The sequence below is a fragment of the Thalia democratica genome, chromosome 2 (assembly GCF_965202585.1).
Source record: "Thalia democratica chromosome 2, ktThaDemo2.hap1.1, whole genome shotgun sequence".
Classification (NCBI taxonomy): domain Eukaryota; kingdom Metazoa; phylum Chordata; class Thaliacea; order Salpida; family Salpidae; genus Thalia; species Thalia democratica.
The window spans coordinates 47497487-47504799 of record NC_139166.1 but is presented as its reverse complement, the minus strand read 5'-3'; positions in this window follow the sequence as shown (position 1 = coordinate 47504799).

Genomic DNA, 7313 nt, shown 5'->3' with positions numbered 1-7313 from the left:
AAATTTCATCATATACTTCAGTTTCATAAATTTTTAAAATAAAAATGAACGTACAGCAGTATACTTCTAAAGAAATTAACGGTGAGTTAAAATTTAGTATGAAAAATTCAAATAAAGTAGAATGATTTTTTTTAAATTTAGCATTTTAAAGAGGGAGAAAAAGAAGTTTAATATAGCGGTACTTTAAAATGTGTGGGGTACCAATATGCCTACAGGGATAGACTTTGATTACGCCTAATTTTTGCCAATATTCAAAGCACGTTCAGTTCAAATATCGTCATTGTTTTTCCCAGAATAATAACTAGAAAACATTATAACTATATAGTTTTTCAACCTTTAGTTATAAAGAAATAGTGTAACGTTTTTTTTTGGATTGTTAGAAATATTTTTACAAATTATTTTTGGTGAAGTTTCAAATATATGACTTTATTAACTTTTTTTCCTGTGCAATATAACTCGACTGTCTTCTAACTAAAATCAAAAACTTTTGAATTGTCAACGTTGCACATAGTAAAATTTTACCGCTTATTGATAATAACTTGATCTTTTAAAATTAATATCGTCTAGTCTAGTTGAAACGCATTTTAGTCTCGGTTTTTGATGAAATTTTTATAATTTTATTATGATTCCGTTAGAAAAAACTTTTGGAAAAATAAAAAAACACACTTTTTGTATGTAAATAGTTTCTTTACTATACTCCCTGTTTTAACAAATTTAAATTTGATATTCAGCATTATAACTTAAGTAGAACAATAATTTCCACGTTTTTTTAAGTACTTTACATAAATAAATCTTGACTAATTAAATAACATCTAGTATTAGCATTTACCTGTTTTAAAATCACTCTACGTTGATTAATTATTTTTTATTTAAGAAAAAATTATACGAATTTATAACCATTCATTAAGTGATTGGCCTTAAATCAAAACCGTATGATTTAAATTAAAAGTTTTATCAAGCCTTAAAAACAAATTTTTGATAAATTGTAAACTTCTCTTGTTATCATTAAAAAAAATTAACGAATGACAAACAAGATAGTTCCAAGGACATATAAATCATACATATTTTAAAATAAAACCAGTTCACAGAAATGTTTTCTATGCACACAAAAACGAACATGTTTTGAACTATATATACCTGAGAACGGCACTCTGTAGGATAATTTGAATGTTTTCTAAACAAACTTGGCTAGTTGTTTAAGTCTGCTAGTGCTCATATATCTATAAATTTTAAGAAACGGATACTTTCAAACAAATCGCTCAGTCCTAATAACATTTTTATAAATTTACTAGTAAAAATTTAAATACAAAAGTATTTAACAATAGCTTTTGTAAAAAAATAAAGACTTTATGTGTATTTCATCTGTATAACTACTAATAATTATTTATAAAATATTTTATTGAAAAAATATTTGTACTATTTTTATTGTATTAACTATACTATAGTTACAACAAAATTAGAAATATCATATAAAATACGCTTAAACTTTTAAAATCGTTTTGTTTTTATAAACAAAATTTGAAATCTTTCAAACTTTAGTAACTGGTTTGAAAAAAAAATAGCAGCTCACTTTTTCAAAATTTGTTAAAAAAGAATTATTTTTTTACATTAACGAATAATAAAACTACATTATTAATTAATGAAAATAAGAACAAGATTGTTTAGTAAAGCTATTTTTTCTAGAAAAATATATTGCATTGAGATGTTTTTTTAGATTTATGTTTATTTGTATTCTTAGATTTAAAACAAAAAAAAAAGTTTATTACACATTTTTTTATTTTTGTATAAACTCTTCAATAATGCTCATCAATGTTACATTTTGTTTTATTTAGATACTCATTTTTGATTTTGTTATGTAGTTTTAATACACCTGATGTTTTTGATTTTCTAGCTGGAATATTTTTTGTATTAAGCTTTTAAATAAAAGGAAAACGTTATAAACTAGCAGAAAAGCAAGCTAAAACTTAAAGATTTAAGGCAAGATTAGAACCGCAAGTTTTTTATCATTATTTTAAACTAAAACAAAGTTATTAAGCTTAAAATTGTATCTCAAATATTAAGTTAGGTTGACCTGTTAAAACTTTGAGTTCACATACATAGTTTTCTTCTATGTAAAAGATATCGTTTATAAATGGTTATTAATCTCATGCTAATGTTATTAAATCATACAAAAAATATAACTGTTGTACTCTTTTACTTTTCTATTTATTTAGACTATTTTAAATGTTGTTTAAGTTTTTGTTCCTCTTTAATCACACCTTTAAGAATTTTACTTTTTACACTTATTTTATGAAATTTTATAATTCTTTACTATTGTTGGTATTTATTCGTTCAGGAAAAATCTTTGTACCAGTTAATTTTAGTATGCTATATAGGTAAAAACAAATATTTTTGCAATTTGAAAACCTGTTTTCCTGTTTTCTTATTTTGGTGTTATATATAAAAGTTTATAAACTTGACATAAATTTATATTACTTTTTTTTTTAATGTTTTCATTAGATGTATATGTTTTACATACATGTATTATAAAAACAAATATTACTTACGAAGTAAACGTTTTACTTGTCCAATAAAGTATTGTTCCTTAAATTATGCCTCGATTTTTTTAATTTCTCTAGTTGTTTTTTCTAGACTAGAACAGTATCCTTTAACAAGTATTTTTTTTTGTTGTTGTTGACTAGTTATGTAATCTTTCAAACTATGTATTAAACTATTTGGTTTTTTATTTCATTTTTGTTTGTTTTGATCAAAAAAAAATAGTAACAAAATTGAAAAACTTGTATTTGGTATTTTTTATAACAGATTTCTTTAAACCGGAAAAATAAGTGTACATTTTAAAATATTTATTTTAAAGCTTATAAAAATTTTTTAAGCTCAGTTTAAATTGCTTGAATTAGTTTGAATGGTGCTCATGACAAAAGGTTGCACTATAAAAGGGCATTTAATTTTGTTTTGATAATTTTTTTTTTACAAAAATTTAGATGCCTTTTTTAGGTTTACTTGAACTTAAAGTATTTTTTTTTAATAAATTTAAAAGTAATTATTTGTATAATTTTGTCTTTTAATAAACTTTTTTTTTTAATGTTTTCACAAATAGTTAAAATATACAGATCTAATTTTATGTAATTTAAGTTTTTACATAATAAGATTGTTATGTTCTTCTTCTTTTTTTTAACTAAAAAATTTTCAATATTTTTTTTTCTGTTTTCAACATATTTAGAGTTATTTTACGGAATTAACTAAATAATAGACTAAGCATGTTAGAAATGTTTGAAACATGAGTCTAATATCACTGTATTTTAATATTAAGTCAAGGTTTTACCCTTTTATGAAGTTTTAGCTTTTTGTATAAAACTTTTTATTCATTTATTAATTCACTGTTTAAAAAATATATTTTACCTTTATCATAACTAGTTTTAGCTATTGCCAAATCATAAATCTTTAATAGTTACACACATGTTAAACTAAAGAAAAAGCTTCAAGCTTAAAAATTTACAAAATAAATATCTTATTTATCTTTTAATTTTAAGCTTGTTAGCTTTTAAATTAAGATATACTTAAAATAAAAGAAGTAAAAAAGTACTGCTAATGCTAAAACTAGATTAATTAAAAGCAATTTAGCTAGCTTTTTTAAAAGATGTTTGTAGGTATATGAGATATGTATTTATAATTTTAAACAAAAACTTGACTAACTCTTAGAGCAAATAGTTATATATACGTTTAAAATACAAAATATTTGTAAATAAGTTTTTTTTTAGTAGGCTTTACAGTTTTTACAAAGGTTCAGTGAAACAACTAGTTTGAAATATAATGTTGTGATGTTCTGCTTAAAAATTACGTTCCTATTTTCTTCTTAACCATACTCATAGTTTTTAACAATGTATTTTTTTAACCATGCTCATACTAATAAAAAGATTATTTAAAACATATTTCTTTTATATGATTAAAACTGAAACATATCGCATTTTAATTTCACCTATCGAAACTGCGAATAGAAATATATGTTATGTTTGATTTTTGAATTTTCATAATAGTAAATCTTAATCAGTAAAAAATCCAATACAAAGTATGGTAATAACTTTGACCATATTGTTGAAATTCTTTATTTAGTTAAAATTTTAATAAATTTAGTCAATACTCAGTTGGTTTAATTAACATTTCAGTAAATTAGCTTCATTTATTAACCAATCAAAAAACTAATCTCAATTTAGAAATTTCCTTCTATTTCTTATATTCATGGTCTTTATACCTTTTTCTTTTATGTCAAAATAATAAAACGAATCAAGTTAAGTTCAAACTTATAACAACTTTAGTAAATCAGCCCATTTAAATGTAGATATATCTTTTTAGATAGGTTTCAAAAATTTTCATAATCGGGTATCATTTTTTTAGGTATCGCACCTTTAATTAACATTTACTTTTATACCGCCCAACTAGTTATTGCCCACCTAATTGCCAATATCGCTCCCCAAGGGACTATATTGACCGCTTAGGCCGTAGTGGAAACCACGTTTGACAGACAATTAGATTTTTTTTATTTTTTGGGTGTAATATCTACCTTAAAACTTAATAGCTTTCAACAAATTTAACTTATAAACCCGAAATTAAAAAATTTCACATTATGTTTTTAACTGCTGACCTATTTCTACTTATGATCAGTATTACTAAAAAGTGCACCGGTATATAATAGTGTGCATAAAAGCTAGTTTACCGTGCACTTAAAGTTTAGCTGAGTATAAAACACTTTTTATTTTTAACTAATACTCCTTTTATGAATTTAATTAATTAAATTTTGAAAATCAGCTGTTATAAAATGTTAAAAATTGTGCAAAATAAAACGCTAAAAATGAAGTTTTTTGATGAACTTAAATACTTCACTTATATTACTAAAACTAATCTTGTCATAGTTAAGTTGTTGCTATTTGATAATAATATACAAAAACATGCTAAGAGCTATAAAAAATTAAATTTTTGTCAGAAGCATATTAAGATTCTTAATTGTAATTAAGAACTTAATTGATAATAATATCATTACTCATAAAATTTTCTAATACAGTATAACAACTTTTATGCACATTACTGTGTAGAACAAAGATTTTGTTATCGCTCTTATAAAAATATAAGTATAAACAGAAGAGCACTTGTAACTTTGCTTACATTAGACCAGCAAATATAATTACTATATTTCGTTCTAAAAGTAAGCAAATAATGGAAAGAATCTATAATAGATAGATAACGTTGTTATAAGCACATATAAATTTTGTTTTTTTTTAATAATTTTGCATTGTTCTTACAAATCAATAGTTTTTTTTAGTAAACTTTATTTCTTTTTGATGTTGATGACTTTATAAAACTTAACCAAGTTTATTGAAAAACATTACATTACATTTCACAAGTGTGTATATAGTTTCTAACTTTTACAAACGAAAACATATTAACCGTTTTTAATCCGGGACAAACTGTGCTCTAAAAGATAATACTTCAAACTCTAAGATGTAAGAACATTATTTGTTATTTTTGATCTAACGCAAATTTAAAGCCAATGTAGTATTGAGTTTTTTATCTTTAACTATTTAATCTATTAAAGTTTTTATAATGTTAAGTTTGTATAAAACACTAACTAGTTTCACATACTACTTTTTAAATAAATTTTATTTTATTTAAAAAACTACCCTTCAGAACTAAAATAAACATACAAATCAAGTATAGCTACAAAAATTAAACTTAAAAAAATAAGTTTTAGATTTTCTATTAGAAAATAAATCATTTAAAGTAAAACATAAGAAATGTTTCTGTAAAGTTTTGCACTACAGAAAAATAATCTTACAACAAGCATAAAAGTATTAGCATTTTCTCACTACGTTTTCTGTTATATACTCTTACTTTATAAAAAAGTAAAATGAAATTTTAGGAAAACGTTTTATCAGAAAAACTTAGAGTTCTAAAACCACTTATGAAGTTGTTTACCTTTTTTTAATACAATAGTTTTGTAAAAGTTACACCAAACTGGTACGCTTTTTTGTCGTTTGCATACATTCTGCAACTCTAAGTGGAATCGACAATAGAATTAAATTAAAAACGTTTATTAGCGGTTGATTACATAACTGTAAATAAGTTACATAACTCTTTCACAGTAGACAGATTTCATAAGCTGCCAGGCTATTTTGAAGAAAAGAAAAGTCGCGTTGTTTCTGAATCACGTATCAGATTTCTTAATAATACTTTTCAACGTTCATTCTGCATGTTCATTTTGCATGTTCATTTTGCTTGTACATGAAAAGGTAATTTAAAAGATTTTACTTCTACCACCTCAATAATCACGGAAAATATAGTGACAGAAAAATGTTATGCGGTGTGTGAAGCTAGAAACTAATTTAAAGGAGTTTCTCACAGAGACTGACCAGACCAGTGAGCACCGGATCTGAACAGTTAAGTTTTATAAGAAACACAGAATACTTTTTGTTATTTTCAGCGCTTCGGAACTCACGTTTTATTTTATTTCTTCCAAGAAACCTCGCGAGAAGCTTCTACTTTTGAAGTTTATTTGTATTAAACTTAGTAGGCTTTTTAACCCATATATTTTTTTCTTTTGATTTTGTTAATGTCTTAATTTTTTATAGATAAGACAAATCAAAATAAGTATTTTGTTGGTAAGAAACACTTTAAATAAAATCTTGAATTAGTAAAATTTTGACAAATACTGAATTGTTAAACTTGATTTTTTTTTTGTTTTTAGATTATTCACGAGCATATCTGTTTTTTACTTGATCAAAACCTATCAAACGCTAATTTTACGCAGACTCATTTTAAACTATTCTTTAAAAGAATTAAATTGTTGTTAATAAAGATACTTAACTTTATGTTTGGTTAGATAGTGCTCTTTGCTTAGTTAACGAAATATTTTCACCGTTGTAAAACCTTAATAACAGCCTTAAGTTCTTAAAACTGGTAAATATAAAGTTTCTTTATCTTTATTCCTAAAAATAAATAATAGATTTCTTTGAATAAAATGTTAATTTATATTGTTTTTATATTTAATTTAGCACATTTAAATTCTTTTAATGCATAAAAATCGTGAAAAGTAACACTTTTGATTTCGCAAGCTACAAAATATATATTTAGGTGAAATTAAAACTAGTTTTTTCTAATATTTACTAGTCTTGTTATTGTAAGGTGTTCCTTTTCAAAGTTTGGATTAAAAAAACACTTAAAACACTTTTAGCGGTATCATAAGAAATAGCTATACTATTGAAATCTAATCATTATATTTAACTTTTTTTTGAAAAAATTCTTAAACATAAATAGTAGTTTTT